This window comes from Montipora capricornis, chromosome 12 (genome assembly GCF_036669925.1).
Source record: "Montipora capricornis isolate CH-2021 chromosome 12, ASM3666992v2, whole genome shotgun sequence".
Taxonomy (NCBI): Eukaryota; Metazoa; Cnidaria; class Anthozoa; order Scleractinia; family Acroporidae; genus Montipora; species Montipora capricornis.
This window is the reverse complement of record NC_090894.1, coordinates 6857666-6875289: the sequence shown is the minus strand read 5'-3', so window position 1 is coordinate 6875289 and position 17624 is coordinate 6857666.

The following is a 17624-nucleotide window of genomic DNA, read 5'->3' as shown; positions in this document are numbered from 1 at the left end:
AACGAGAGACACAGTGGAAAGTAACGAACAATCGATCGACAGCAATGTCCAAAACGCTGCGAGTCGAAGACATGCGAATTTATCCGAATACATCCGAATACATCCGAATTACGTGTTTGTTGTTCTCGCCCGCCATCTTGCTTTCATTCTCCACTTCCACCTAGACAGAAATGTCTGCATGTAAACCAAACGAAAAGTGGTTTCGCCTTCTAGGATCTTCCTACCTCCATGTAAACAGCCCATGAGAAATAAGGAAAGCTATGCGTCTGAGAATCCAGTCAACCGATACCTTTCAGTATTCCAATATGACACGTATGGCTACAATACAAGTTAACAAAGATAGAAATAACGTGGATTTTGCAACAATTTAACGTTTCAGTCAGTTTATCCCAATACCACTGAGGTTTAAAAATTTCTTATTTAGGATCCTTTCATTCGCTTTGCCAGATTTTAGGTACGTGTATTCACAAGACTTAGTTTGTTATGCAGCTAGGAGATGTTTATCTTTTCAATTACAACCTCTTCCAAGGGGTTATCGCGAATAGCTTTTAACCAATGAAATACCCACGTCTTCAATCAATCACTCAATCAATCTTTATTTATTTATACACGATATCAAATTCAAAGCTAGCATGCAGCTTGTGGGGTCGTGTACAGAATTACAAATTAGTGATAAAATGCGCAAAATTATTAAAACTACATTCAAGGGAATAAAATAAAATCATTCCTAAAAAAATAGGCATTCTAAAATTTAAGAAGACATTTTAAAATAAACGAAATTCTCAGATCTTTTGTTAATTATATGCGGAGCTACAACGTTGAATCTTGCACTTTCCGTTTTTAATCCAATTTTAAAACTCGGTATACCTTTTGGTATCCCGAGTAATTAATTAGAAGAATATCCTGAAAGCGATGTGTCAGAGAGCTTCATTTTAAAAATGGCAGAGTTTTGTGACAGTGTCATTTACAGAATTCCTGACTTCTTTGATCTTCCACCAATAAAGAACAGGATTCAACGATGAGTTGAGGAAAATCAGCGAAATGGTAAGTTGCCTTGCAAGGTAATTAGCTGGGGATATTCCCAATGCAGTCGTAAAGAACGCCACTATAATATACGGAAGATAACAAATTGCTAAAGTCAAGTGCAGCCAGAGTGCACAGTTGACAGCTTTTCTATATCGGGCAATGTTTAGTGGACATGCTTGGCTTGGTTGGAAGGTGGTCCCTCATTTGATTTTGACAATACTTGCGCAGAGTAAAAAAAATCTTCCCATAGGAAAAAAGTGAGATTGCAAGACAAAGTGAACCGGCTATATAGTCATACCATAAGGACAAGAGGTAATCCACCAAGTGTAGTGTCGAACAAGCAATGGGTCACGACCTGTCTGTATCTGAGGCCCAACGTGAGAGCGAGAAGCCTTTCAACTGCTATGGTGGTTATAGTTAGGATGGACACTGCGCACAACATATTTCCGGTCACATAAATGATGCGATGAATAGAGGCAAAATGTCATTTTCTTGTTCACCACGGATAGCCAGTGAGCAAGGAAAGTTGGCTCTGCCAAGATGCCAACTAAGAGATCACTCGCTGTTAAGTTACGAAGCAAGAGTTTGGAAGGCGGATGAAGAGAAGAGTCCTTGCCTAGCGCAACTACAATGAGGAGATTTCCCACAAATGCAGTGACCGCGAGCAACATGTTAATCACCACTATGCATATCAGTGGAGTATGGGAGGATTCAGCCATCGCCACTGAGCAAAAAATTAGTTCGTTCGGGTTCTTCATCACCTGGACTGTCGATTTCGCCGTCTCTTTGACTCGACCGCAATTAAATTGAGTCTTTATATGAGGAAAATGGTATTCGTATTTGGTAATCGTTCTGTTAAACAAAAGGAAGCAGTTGGTTTTCTAGCAATCTGATTAGAGAGCACTCAAAAGTCATAGCTTGTTTTTCTTGAATGCTAATATTCTCCTCTTGCAATTGGAACCATTGTTCTGAGTCCAGAATGACACGCTATTTGTGGAATGTTTTTTGAAGCAGTTCAGAAAACTCGTAGTACGTGTTTTATCGGCTCTAAAAGCACTCGGCTACGCCTCGTGTTTTTACACCCGAGAAAATACTGCTGCTCTTTTTAAAATTAATCCGATTGCTTAAAAAGGGATGATATAAGTTAACTCAGAGATCTGACTCCTACTTGGGTAAGGGCGCAAAACAATATCTGGAAACTGAAAAAATTTTCACAATACAACATTCAAGGGCATTGCATGCACGCGTGCACAAAAAACCGCGGCATTTTACGCTGCGCTGGTACAAGGTGCTCCCGTAGATGAAAACGACCCATTCTCGGAACTAGAGCCGGACATTTTCGAAGAAGAACGTAATGAGGCTGTTGTCCACGAAGATAAGCCGATTAGAACACAAACATTATTGCGAACGTTTGTTGATACAAACATAAAGGACGTTGGCGACATTGCCGTTTTTAAACTTTAAACGTTTTGTTCTGTTTGCATAAATACTACTGATTACAATATACACGAGCCGTATGTAATGCCGTATGTAATACCGTATGTATGAGATACAGGGACATTATGTCAGGTCGGGTCCAAGGGAGAAATCGTCCTGCCTTGACAAACTGCGCACGGATCTCAAAGAATGTGAAATAATACATCAAAATTTTACTTCATTAATAAACGCCAGACCCCGATTAAACGCCGGCTTCAAATAAACGCCGGGTCCCTGAGGCCAAGGTTTAAATAAAGGCCGGGGGCGTTTAATCTAGAAAATACGGTAAATTTAAAGGTGGACTTAAGGTTATCACTTCAAAAGGTTTGACAATCATACACACGCACAGCTGTTCTTCTCTTGTATGAAAAATATTGCTGAATGTAACTTACGAATTTACGAGTTTTCTATACTGGTGCCAGTGTGTTTTCATATGGGGTGACCTGAGGCTGGAACATGCAAGTGTGCTCTTTTGAGCAAGGACTAGCGTCCTTTTTGTTTCAGCGAGATGTAAGTACGTTTGAAGAAAAAGCCGCCCTCCTCACAATTTATAGAACCTTGAATGGAATGTGTCAACTTCCAACCAAAGGCGTTGATAGCACCACTGCAGCTGGTTCGTGATATATTTTTAAAATCACATATACCATGCAATTATATGGATCGTATCCAACAAGGCGGTGTTCTCACTTTTGCAAAGTAAAAAGAAATTTTGGTGCCTTTTTTAAAACGTGTACCAAGGCTTTGTTTGATTCGTTCAGCGGTGAGTCAGTCCGTTGTTCCCTCGGAACAACATGATCCCAGGGTCTATAGCAAAAATATGACTAAAGGAAAGATTACATAGGTCCGCTTGAGGATTTCAACTTCCCCGAATCTGAGGCCTGATAACAGAGCCAGAAGTCGTTCGAACACATTATGTGTCCGGCCGCATAGAGCAAAGCCCCGTGGGTAGCAGCAAAACTGCCAGGTTCGTTTCAATACAGACATCCAGTAAACAATAACAAGAGACTGTGCCACGATCCCAACACATATAAATCAGGTATCGCAAGTCTACAAAGCACAATTTTGGAAAGCGGATAATGCGGAGTCTCGTTAACTTCGACGAAAGTGAGAAGATTTCCCAGCAACGACAGCATTGCGAAACACTGTCAGTCACAACAGAACAGAACGTTCAACAACTACGTTAAGAATCCCAACTGGCCGGAGACAAACCAGTTGACTATTTACAAGTGCAACTGAGAAGTTGAACCAGGGGCTACGAGTGGTCAGAACATGTCTTGAACTGAATTAGGAATTGTCCTAAGAAGGACTGTTGTTGGTGAGAGTAACTGAAGGTTCTACGTTATACTGAGCAAAAGTCATCCTGTTTAATTTATTCACGCTGACTTCCCCTCAGGTTGTTAGTCAGTACTGTAATGTTTTCAATGTTCTGAGATGAGCTTTAATGGGACTCCAAATCTAGGCTTTTCTTTTCCTTCACTAGTTTATTTGTACTGAGGAATCACGTAATAACTGAAACAACATTACAAACTAAATAACAACAAAACAGACAGACAAACGTAGCAAATGATATGGTTAAAGACATCCTAAATAACCTCGTGCATAAGTGATAACATGAAGCTGTGATACGAATCACATATAAATTTGAGGGAAAATTACACGTGTACAATCAAATATGAAAAACTACGAACATTTACAAGCGCTAAAGAAATCAATATAAATCATACCTCTTTCCCCGGTCAATCAGTGTCCTAAGCAGGATTCGTGCCTACGATTTGCGTAACACCTGCAAGATGTTCTACTTGGATAAGCTGGAGAACTAACCTTGCAACTTCAGGGAATAGGCCAGGGAAGAAATCTTTGTAAAGTAATTTAACTTTCAAAATTGGCTCGCGTGGTAAATTTACGTGAGTCATCAATCCGTTCCTAAACAATATACTAATATTGAAATTCCTTCTGAATTTCATTTTTTGTTTCTTTGGACGGGAAACCCTGTACGATCTTGGATTAAGTACCCTATCTTGGATTTTTCAAAAGAAACGCCACCTATATTATAGAAAAATTAATTAAAGATGATTGTACCATCCCCTCATTCCCTTTTATAGTATATGCACATTTGTTTTATTAAGTTCACAAGAACTCCTCCATGTTGAAAGAAATAACCTGGGAGCCGTCTAATTCTACACGTGGCAGAGTTTTGAGACAGTTTCTTTTATAGAATTCATTTTGCTGCATCATTGATATGTTTCATTGGCCCTGCATGGCCTCGTCGGAGTTGGTGGCAATTAGGAATGTCTATGTATGCATTTATGTAAATGTCCAAGTGCTAATGAAAGAGCGCGAAAACATCTGCTTCTTTATGATTATTTTGTTCATTTCATGTATCTTAAAATCATCTCATTTATCTCTTAGGACTCTGATATAACTTGAACTCGCGAGTCACCAGTTTTCAGCTGGCTTCAGTAATAGTTCAGTTGGTAAAGCAGCACTGAAGTGCAGCATGTACAATGGCATGGTCAGTTGGTCCAAATCCGGTTCAAGAATGGATTTTCAGTCAAGCTTGGTTGCAACTCTTCGAGTTGATTACCTATAGCTGAGATTATCTTTCTAACTCTGTTGCAGAAAGAAGCGTGAAGCGGGGTGTTCACGGCAACTCATCACGTGGACTGGTCAGTTTGTGAAAATTAAACTGTTTCTTGTTTTGCAATCTACAAGGAGTTTTCGGCGACTACATTTTGTGTACTGACGATTTCAAAAAGCCGTAAATTTCAAACCCTGCGAAGCAGCATGCAATTTTAAGAGTAACCCTTTTTGGAGAAAAAGCTATTCAGAAGATCCTAAAGTAGAAACTGATTCCGATGACGATATGCAATGACACTCCTTTTGTAAGCAATAGAAATAAAATCACGCTTGATTTGTTCTAGTTGTTGAAGTCTAAAGGTGCTTTAACTGTAATTAAGACGGTATCTAAGGTTTGAAAAGCCTTGAAAACATCAAAGTCCATTGACGTTTTTGCCGTAATTAAGACGGTTCTAAGGGTTCGAAAACCTTGAAAACACCACCAAGTGATAAAAGTTCCAAAACGAAAACTAAAAAAAAGGGATTTATCGCTTGCATTAATGCATTACAGGGATTTCAATTGCCAATGACACAGCAGGTGTCAAAAGGGTTGAACTCTTCTGCCTGAGGTTTCTCAAAGTAAAGACCATCATATAGAACGTTTATTTTGTGATCACGTTGCATTTTTTAGAGAAAAAATGATTCTCACACCCATAAACTAACATTATCAATGCGGACAAGAATGCAAAAAATGGGATTTTCGCTTGTAGACTGGAGCTGACGAGATACGAGATAATAGATGACAGGTGTCTGTATATCTATATAAAGTAAAGTGAGAATTTTGGGTCCAAAAAATTGGACTTAAGTCAAACTGATTTTTTCTGCGAAACAAAGGTCAAAGTGTAATACATCCTGCGGAATCCATTTAAAGTCCGCGTAAAATTGACCAAGGAGAGCGAGTTTGATTTTTAGGTAAAATCATTCCGACAGAATATAAGCAATAACTTGCATTTTAAAAAAGACTGAGCTAAAAAACGTAACATATTTGATCATTTAACCATTTTTAGCGGAATTTTCCTAGAATGGAAAAGGACGATTTAGTTTGGAACTCCTTAGTTGGGAGAAAGGCCCAATGTTTAAAATCGGAGGAAGGGAAAGTCTTTTATTCTACTTGCCACGTAACCTAAGGGTGAATAAATCATCCAGGAACGAGGATACTGGCATTTTAATTATGTTAGGGAGCGATTTCAGTCGGAATACATGTTAAAAATTCCAATGAGCATTAGCGATTTCCCAACGAAGCCAGCTGCAACATCATACCAAAATCAAAATTCGCGTTATTTTAATCACTCTTCTTTCCCATGCATGAAACTGGTACGAACAGCATTTAACTAATTATAAGGAGAAATTATGAAACCGTATTTATCCTCACATACTAACGTTTCCAAAAGCTTTCATCAGCAATATCAGGGAAACAGACCCGTGGATGCGTTTCTTCGGGAAAAGCCGAATCCAGATTTTTAAACCGTATAACGGATTTAGCATATATTTCTGCGGTACTGTGCACAGCAACAACGTGAAATCACCTAATTTGAGATTTTGACTGGAGCATACAAGTGTGCATCTTTCATTCTCTATTTTTTATTCTGAAACCGTAAAAGTACATTTGTCAAGGGATCTTTCAAGACAAGACAAAATTGATCAACGGTAAGTATTTTTTGCGTGTCAAGTCACCTAGAAATGTTTTAAATCACGGAAATGGCAAGAAAATCGCCACTGCTATAGAAATATAACCATAGAGAAGATATTTTTTTAAAAACATTCCTTTTGTTATTCAAACGCGCCAACCACAGGAAAAAAAGACCCTTTGTTTCGACAGCCAATGAAGCTCTCAATGAACTCTAACCCTATTAACAATAGGTGACGTCAACGATACCTTCCCTATACTAGGGAGCTTAAGCGACGACGACGACCACGGCAACGAGAACATCATCTCAAAATATAAATTTGCGTTATTTTAATCGCTTCGTGACTATTTCTACGTTTTTAATTTGACTAGGGTGTGTTATTTTCTCAATGTTGACAACGGTGGTAACGGCACTCGTTTTTAGGAGAGAAAATGAATTTTTTTCCTGAAGTGCTGACGTTGTTCTTAAAACCAAAAACTTGGCTATCTCACATTGTTGTTTGGCTGACGACGGCAACGAAAGGGACAAAAGTGAAAAACGCACGTGCAGGGCGTGCAAAGCTATTGTTTTTACCTACTAAATATGCCTATTCGTGACGTTCTCGTTGCCGTCGCCGTTGTCGTTGCTTAAGCTCCCTACTTCCTCCCGACGGAAACTTACATTGGCAAGCTTGAGATTTAAGTCCACGAAATAAGCCATTCTCTATTTTTCATTCTGAAACCAAATTAAGTGTCAAAATCGGCTCGTGTGGTAAAAATTCTCGTTACCAGAGCCTCGGATGGATCCAAGGCTCTGGGAAACTCTATGCCGTAGAGTTCTTATAGCGAAAAACTGGCTCTTTCAACCTTACGGCGCCTGCTCTCTCCTCGTGCTAACACGTATGCACCAGTAAGAGAGGCTTTTGATTGTTCTTAACGAAAACCAATAAGAAGACACTTTGCTTTAGGCTTTGGTAGATTGTGCCCGAAATTAAAGCATATTATGCTTTTATCACTGCTCATATTTTTATGCTACTTTCTGAAAATTATGCTTTCTGTCACCGAAATTATGCTACTTGGATCTTGAGAAAAATAAAGATCACCAGTAGCTTAACTCTATCAATTCTGACTTTAATGAACATTCATATAGTCCACCTTCCAGTTTTACAGTCTTTAGCTATAGCATCGCAAATATAAAAAGCCAAATGATTAACAAATGCTATCAAAATCAACCGTTTCTTGGTTCTGAATCCGGGTCAGAACGTTTTACCCCGCATACTTGTTTTAGACGCCATCCAAGCAGAGCCCTCAGTTCAGTACAAAGACAAATATGCATGTTGTTAATCTCTGTGTTATTGGTTATTGTACTGAAGCATTACGTAAGACTGTAAATAGTTCACTAGAGCATGCTCTTGTGAATCGTTAAACGATGAGTTAAGAATAGAGAATACTCGTTCAGCGGCTGCAGACGAGGGCTGCACCAGCAGAATCTTCACAACTGCAGAAGACCAATGGGGTAGGTTATCAGATTGTTGGTCGCTGAAAGTGCTGGAAGTAGATGTACTCGAGGACGACGCCATCTTTGATGCGTGGCCTGAGGGGCCTAGCCGCCGAGCCATAAGCGTGGTGGGTTGAGGAGAGTCATGCACAGGAAAACCTGGTCAGCCAGACCATATTTGACCATGGGCCTTAGCACATACCTCAACATTTTCCAAAAAAAATACAGAAATAAAACACAAACTGAATTATTCTAGAACTATGACGGGTCTTTTTTTTTGTTTTCAACGCATAAAAGCTCGAATTATGTTAGCAGTGTTAAACTGAAATAAAGCCTTAAAATAATGCTCGTTTTGCCAAATTATGCTTAAAATTATGCTAGCACAATCTACCAAAGCCTGCTTTGCTTCAGGGTTCCCGAGAGCTCTTCTCTCTATCAGTCAAGAGAATAGCTTTGGGATCGATATTGGTGTGGTAAATTCAAGCAATCCGCTCCTAAACAATATACTCATGTTCAAATTCCTTCTAAACGTATCAAGTTCAGAACCGAAATATCCAATGTCGTATTTTTCGTTTATTTGGGCGGGAAGACTCTGTACGATCTTGGATCAAGTATACTATCTCGGATCTTGGAAGAAACGCACCCTGTATTTTGGAAAAAATAATTGAAGGTGATTGTACCAACGGCTGCATATGCCCCTCGCAAATCAGCGAACGATAGAAGACAATTATCAGTTAAAATCTTACTTTTCATTTAAGTCTGCGCGAAGAGTACGGTTGTTGGTCATTCCCTTTTATAACATGTATATCTTTTATTTTATTTAAGTGTTTTTAATTAACAGAAATGCTAAATGGCTATTCAAGGGTTTATTGATCGATTAATTGATTGTTAAAAGTTTACAAGCACTCCTGGTGCAAAGCATTGGAAGAATAAGCTGAAAGCGATGTGTCGGAGAACTTAACTTTTAAAATGGCAGAGTTTTGTGACAGTTTCTTTTACAGATTTTCTGACTTCTTTGATCTTCCAGCAAATATTACAGGATTCAACGATGAGTTTAGAAAAAACAGCGAAATTCTATCTTCCCTGGCAAGGTATATAGCAGGGGTTACTCCCAATGCAGTCGTAAAGAACGCCACTATAATATACGGAAAATAACAAATGACTAAAAAGATGATATTATGAACGGATACACATGCTCCTCGCAAATCAGTGAACAATAGTAGACAATTATCAGTTAACATCTTACTTTTCATTGAAGTCTACGGGAGGGGTGGGGGTGTTGGTCATTCCCTTTTATTGCATGCATATTGCATGAATAGTTGAAGATTTGGAGGAAAAATGTTTGTCTCTTGAGAACCTTGGCGCTGGAAAATGACTCCCTCCGGCTGGCGCTAAATATTATTATACTCAAAAAGAGTGAAGGAAAGTACCATCACCAGAAGGCCGATCAGTGCTGGTATCAAGGGGAAAATTCGCCGGAAGTGGAAGTGCCGATCGTAGTCAGCGGAATGCACCTACCAATAAACCATCGTAACCCGAAACAGTTTTGATCCACTCGGTGACGATACACAAGTGGATGTCAGAAATGAAATCAACTGCAATACAAACAGGGAAGATAAAAACAGCAGAAGACCCTCATGCTCACAGAAGAAGCGTAAGAGTAACCGATCTGGGTCAATGGAGCCGCCAAGTGAACCCGAGCAAATGCAATCGATCCGTCGAAAGGAAATTATTATCGCCGGAGATCCTATTCTCAAACACCTCCAAGGTCATAAAATGTCTAAAAACTAGCGAGTAAAAGTGTCATCTTTCCCAGGCTGTACAACGCTGGATATGAAAGATCATATTAAACGACTGCTTCGTAGAAACCCAGACGAGATAATTATTCACGTGGGAACCAGCAGTCTAAGATCCTGCGACACTCCCCGTACTTGTGCGGAAGAACTTATCGATTTAGCCACAATGGCCAGCTCTAAATCTTCAGCAAAGATGGCGCTATCCAGTCTGGTTTGTAGATCTGATGACGAGGCCTTGGCTTGTAAAATATCTGGCGTGAACAAAATACTCGAGGAATCCTGCAGACAAAACAGCTGGGGATTTGTTGTCCATTCTAACATTTTAGGCAACTACCATTTGAATCGCAGTGGTCTTCACCTAAACAAATCTGGAACATCACGTCTTGCCCGAGATTTTACAAATTATTTGCGTTTAGATTAGGATATTGCCGTCTGGGAATCCGATTTGCCTGATGCCAGCACGAGTGATAACCGGGGTAAGTTTAACTATACTAGTGTTTTTGGGCGAGGTTTGGCTATTGCTTCCCTAAATATAAATAGTCTGCCGTCCCATATTGATGAACTTCGAGTCTTCATATCCTGTTCTAAAGTAGATATTCTTATAATTAACGAATCTAAATTAGATTCCACTATTCATGATAACGAACTTTATTTACCTGGCTTTGAAGTAGTCAGAAGAGATCGCAGAGTTAAAGGAAGGAAAGGGGGTGCTGTTTGAGGTGATCTAAATAACGATAATTTGGAATGTTTATTCGTTGAAATCAGCATGCCTCGAAGTACAGGATTCGTGGTTGGCACCTGGTATCGGCCCCCAGGTTCTCCCATCGAATTGTTTAAAGAGTTTGAGACATTGATAGACAAAATTGACGCTGAAAATAAGGAGTTGTATATACTTGGCGATGTTAACTGCAATTTGTTGCCTGAGGCAACAGCATATATCTCGTCCTCATTAACAAACATTCTTGATATCTATGGTCTTACCCAATTAATCACGGAACCAACACGTATTACCCAGGTGTCAAAAAGCCTGATCGATTTATGCATAACTAATTCCCCGGAGAAGATTTCAAACTTTGGGGTTGTTCACGTTGGGATTAGTGATCATTCCCTTGTTTTTATGACACGTAAGGCTAATTATGACCGCAATGGGTCTCACACGATCGAAATGCGGCAGTGAAAAAACTCTCAAAAAGATAAGTTCTGAAATGATCTCGAGCAAATGCCATGGAGGAATGTTAGTTCGCACTCTGATCCAAATGATATGTGGCATTACCTAAATGATAATAAACTGCTGTCAAGTTGCCAGTCAGGGTTCCGTTCCTTACACAGTACCATTACAGCTTTTCTCAAGAGAGTAGATCGCACTAAATCCCTCGGTCTCACCATTGATGATAGGCTTTCTTGGTCAAATCATGAAGACGAAATATGCAGGAAAGTTTCCTCAGCTAAAGGAGCCTTAAAACGAATACGGCAGATGCTGAACATAACTTGAGAAACTTAGAATGCAAACTTACTCTTCCCAAGCCAAATACTAATTATTTGAAACGCACAATCAAGCACGTATCTGACGTATCGGATTCCCACACAATAATCATGTAAAACAGTTGTAAAGCGATTTTTTACTTTTTTTAGCTTAACTGATGATTTTCCGTGTTTAAATAAAGTTTACTTACTTACTTACTTTCTAGATATAGTAATTTTCTATGGTCTATAGTGAATGACGAAAGCAGCTGCTGGGTGACTGTTGAGCGACCCTGAAGAAACCCATGCTGAGAGTTATCGAAGAAAGGACAAAGGAACTCCTTAAAATGCTTAAATATGCACCGTTCCAATACTTTGGATACAATGCACAGTAGAGAGATGGGTCTGTAGTTAGCTACGTCCTCCTTTTTGCCTTTCTTAAGAACGGGGACGACAAGGGTATCTTTCCATTCGATGGGTAGTTTACCCTCCGCAAGAGATAAATTAAGGAGGGCGTAAATAGAGGGCGATAGTTACCTTGCACACGACTTTAACACGATTGTAGGAAGACCGTCTGGGCTCGGAGCTTAGCGCGGGTCTAAATTCGAGAGCACCTTGTAGACCTCATTTTCGCACAGTATTAAGTTGTCAAGGACGGCCATCCCCTCTTCGCGTGGCATAAACTCAACAATAGGTACCTCGGACGAGTGCGTAAATGTAGAGTAGAAATACTTGTTGAAGGCGTCTGCCATCTCCATTCGAGAGGGGATCTGTCTCCCTCCATACGTAACACTAGCAGGTATGGAGTTTGATTTAGTTTTATGGCGGAAGTAACTGCTAAAGTGCTTTGGATTGACTTTCAAGCGGTCACCAAGAAAATTGTGATACTCCTTTAACTTCCTGTTAATCAAGGCCTTAGATTCTTTTCTTAGGATCCTGAACTTATCAAGGTAAAAAGCACTGTTGAGCTTCTTAGCGGCACGTCTAGCGGAATGTTTCTTTTTCAGCAGATGTCGAACTTCCTTGTCAATCCACGGTGGTTTGTTTGAATCCCTTACTCTATCCTTGGGAATATTAGCATCAATAATATCCCAAAGGGCGGATTTCCAATAAGACCAGCAGGTGTCAACATCTCAATTACATGACACGCTATTAGTGATAGCTGAACTCTGCATAATATGCAATTTGAGGTTCTCAAAGTCAGCTAATTTGATAATCTCGTATTCAGATCTCCCACGGTCATACGGAACGGAGACCTGGTAAAGTTCGATTTCGAGCATGCTCAGTGCCAGCAAGGCCCGAAATACGGGCTTTTCTATCGCTGCGCATGTTCGTACTCTCTGTTGTGATTTTGGGTGATTTTGCGGAATAAGCATGGATTTCGAGAGTATTCTTGAAGAGATTCTTTTGGGTAGAGGACAAAGAAACCTTAAACTAAAAGCCGAAACAGGAAGAAGCGCTACAGGCGATTGTTATTTGAACGGTCGAGATTCTTTAATTGTCGGAGCAACTGCAGAATCACTGAAACGAGCGCTTAGGCTTAATCAATAAACGAGTGCTATTTTCTTCATACGATCTCGTGCAAAGTGTAGTTAGCCAAATCGTAAATTGAAAGCTAAAATGTTAAAGAGTGCTTAGACCTAACCGCTGCAACGACACGATGTCGTGAAAAATGTAGTTGATCTAACCGTAAAATTCACAATTGATCACTACTTAATTCGCGAGTCACGCTTTAAGAACGAGAAATACTGTTTTGAATAAATTACATACTTCATCTTGAATTTATTAGTTTCTGCGTACCGCGTAGCCAGCTACGCAAAACTTTATTCGAGTGGCAGGGTACGTGGGGCTCTCGTCGGTACCATTTTCAAATGTCGCAAATTTTTAAAATGATTTTCCTCAACTGTAAAGCTTTTCCGGCGTCGGAAAAAAAAAAAACTTTTCCTCCGCACAACTGGCCTTTATTCAAAACAGGACATGAGCTTGCGAAAACCAACCCTTCACCAAGTGCCCCGCGAAATAAGCCAATCGGAGTGACATTGCATTGCCGCAACCTTTTTTTAGTAGCCAATAAAAAATGGTGTACTATCGAACTTTACTAGATCTCACATTTCCAGTGACAGAGTGAGATCTGGGTACGAGATTACTAATTTGATTGTAGACATAGCGTGCAGGTTTTCTCACCCGACGAGGCATGGCCACAAAGTCAAATTCAAGTAGGTCGTGGTCGGTCGAAAGGCCAGCCTCTGAACAGAAGTCATGATCGCGATGTTCGTTATACGGTCAGGTACATACCGGATTGAAGATCATAGCTAGGAGTAGAATCAGGTGGTCAATAAATAGCACTAACTATTATTTTAGAAGAACACGCGAGATTTAATTCGACGCATATCATTTCAAGCCGCTTTTCTAAATCCAATCTGTGACGGCAATCGAGATTGTCCTTAGAGCTATTAACACGCCCCTGCCTTCACTTTCTCCCCTGCCTCACCATTCCTTTTTTGTTCAGCCCTATCACGTCTAAAGATCGTGTAGCCAGTATCCAAAATCTCCGAGTCCAGGAAGAAGTCTGAGCCAGTTCTCAGTGACACAAGAGATGTCGTAGGGAAATGACGTCATTTACTCGCTAGCGAGTTTAAAAAATCTGAAAGCCCGAAACTCCCGTGCTGCATATTAATTCAGCCGTGTACACACGCATTGCATTCTTAAACCTTCTGTCCAATTTCGTGTGCAACCTGTACCAAATGTTTGTTGCGTTTGTATTTCGAGATTCCTATCTTATCACCAATTTTAAATTTAGTCTCGCCAATCTTTTCATGGATAAAATCTCCCTAAAGATTTTTACGAACACGATTTTCATTCCTTTTTGTACTCGCTTTCACAGGACTCATTTTTATCGATAAATGTCTTTTAATTGTACTTGTTAATAAGGTTATTGCTTTAATTTTATCCCAATATATAGTATTATTATTTAGTGAGAACATTTTCCACATCAAATGCTTTGTTGTACGGTTAAAATATTTTCCTCATTTTCAGTTGAATATAATTTTACATGATTTTTTTTTCAAAACATTAGCAGCATTTTGATTATAAATTTCTTTTCCCTTATCAGTCCACAACATTTTGTGTTTTCGACCTGGCAAATTCCGAGTGTTTATTCAATGCTTTTACATCAGTCAAACCATTTTCACTTTTCATCATTTCCACCGAGGCAAATTTACTAAAAACATGAATTACAATCAACAAATATTTTACTCCCTTATTCCATTTACTATATTTTCTCATTTCAAGAAGATCAGCTGTTCAAACTTGATCATTTCCGATTGAAATTACTCGTCTCTGGAAAATCTCTCACAATTGAATTCATTAGCAAGTTGTTGATTAAAACATAAGATTGTGTTTTGCAGTATTTTTTTATTACTATTATTGTTTCATATTGATATATCAATGTCCCCATATTCTATCTTGTTTTGGAGTTACAACTAAGGATTTTACCATTTTTCTATCTGCTTCATTTTTACACTTTCTTTCGTCTGTTAAAAAGTTTTTTTTCCCCCTTTTTTTCTCCGAAAAAAGAGTTTCACCTATTCCACACTGAGCACAGGTACAACAAAACAAACCATCTCTCATTTTTTGTTCGCATCGTACCAGATGGTTCAACAAATCTATCAGGACGTTTCTGATTTTGAGAATGAGAGCAAGCGTTATTTTAAGGAATAGTGCAAAGTTCGGCGGCAAGACTAGCAAATAGAGCTTCGGAAACTTTTACACTAAACTGAAAGGATAGGGCGATGTGTGGGACAACTTAATTTGAAAAATGGTATAGTTTTGTGAAGGTTTCTTTCACAGAATTCCTGATTTCGGTGATCTTCCAGCAATAGAGGATAGGATTCAAGGAAGAGTTTAAAAAAATCAAAGTAAGTGTAATTTGCCTGGCAAGGAAAAGAGCTGGAGACGTTCGGCTCGCTGCACTTGTAATGATCACAACTGCAACATACGGAAAATAACAAACGACTAAGGCCACCTGCAACCAAAGTGCGGTCTTTAGAGCTTTTCTATACCGCGTTGCATTTCGTTTAAAAGTTTGGATTGATTGCGCAGGCTGTTGGTGTACTTGATTTCGATGACGTAGACGCAGAGTTCGAAAAATTTTCCCGTAGCTAAAAGTTGAGATTACAAGACAAATTAAGCAGACCATATAGCCATACCATAAGGACAGGGCGTAGTCCACAAAGTGCAGTGTTGAACCAGCAATGGATACAGCCCAACAAATGGTCAAAATGGCAAAGGTCCGCTTTAGGGTGACAACTTGTCCGTATCTCAAGCCCAACGTGAGAGCGAGGAGCCTCTCAACTGCTATAGTGGTCATAGTTAGGATGGACACTGCGCACAACATATTTCCGGTCACATAAATGATGCCACGAACAAAGAGACAAAAGTTCATTTTCTTTTTTACGACGGATAGCCAGTAAGCAATAGAAGTTGGCTCTGCCAAGATACCAACACAGAGATCAGTTGCTGCCAAGTTACGAAGCAAGAGTTTGGACGGTGGATGAAGCGGACAATCCTTGCTTAGCGCAGCTAATATGAGCAGATTTCCCAAAAATGCAGTGACAGCGAGCAAAATGTTGATCACCACTATGCATAGCAGTGGAGTATGCGAAGATTCAGTCAACTCCACCGAGCAAAACAGTAGTTCGTATGGTTGCCACATTCCCTGGTTTGTCGAATTCGCCATTTGCATGCGACGCTCCCGTAGACAAAGGCCGCAATTCCCAGTGTAGTGTAAAATTTCTTCTTGCTTGTCAATCCAAGTAACAATGGGACGATTGGGTTTTAATTTTTTATTTATGCTATCAGCGTCTTAATGTTTTGAAAACAGGATGTGGCTTGTTTAGTGGTTAGGTTCCCTGCCTCGAAATCTAGAGATCCCGGATTGGGCATTAGTTACTGGTAGTTCCTTAGATTTCGGGCCTCATTTGTAAAGTGTCAACTGGTTTGCCTGCGGCTTGTTGGGATTCTCAAAAAAAAATTATCATGCTGCATCATAGATATGTTTCATTGGCCCTGCATGGGCTCGTTGGAGTGGACATCACTTAGGAATGGATGTATGCATATATGTAAATGTGCAAGTACAATGCAAAGGCAAGTGCCAAAGACATATGTTCGTTTATGATTATTTCATTTATTCCACATGTCTTCAAATCATCTCATCATGGTTCAGCTCTTAGGACTGAGATATAACTTGAAGTCGCAAGACACCAGTGCAGCATGTACAATGGTATGGTCATGAGCTCAAATCCCATTCAAGTCAAAGAAGCGTGAAGCAGGGTCTTGACGGCGACTCATCACGACGACTGGTTTAGTCAAAATAGCTTCTTGTTTGGCAATATCTAAAATGAGTTTTTGGCGAGTATATTTTATTTCCTGTTGACGTAAAAACAATATTTGGCAACTACTTGGCGGGGGCTTCAAAAGTAATTTTCGAACCCCGTGAAGAAGTACCAGTATGCAATACTCCTTTTGTAAGAAAATAAAAATAAAATCACCTTGATCTTTTCAAGTTGCCGAATTCTAAAGCTGTTTTTGCAGTAATTAAAACAATGTTCTTAGGGTTTGAAAAGCCCTGAAAACACCAGGGACTCATTGCTTGCACTAATCTATGGGTATATTTATTCAACTTAAGCTCTTTAATTCAATATTTTAGGGATTTCACCTGCCAGACACAGCAGATTTCCCAACATAAAAACGTACCATCATGTACGATGCCGTTATTTTGTGATTACTTTGTAGTTTCGAGAGAAAATAATTTTCACACACATAGACAAACACTATCAATGCCGACAAGAATGCAAGTTTGGGATTTTCTCTTGTAGACAGGAGCTGCATTAATATGCAGCTCCTGTCTAATAGAAGACATAATAGAAGACAGGTGTCTGTCGTCCACTGATTGTAGATATATATTCTCCTATTAATAAGCACTAGATATAAGTAAAAAAATTCACACTTTTTGCAATTTAAACGCTTACCCTAGAAATTACCTACATATCTTTTTGGAATCAGGATCACCTTAAAGCAGGATTTCGAAACACTTTTTTGCAGTTGAAAGTCACATGCTTAACTAAGGAAATTTTCTATCCATTGT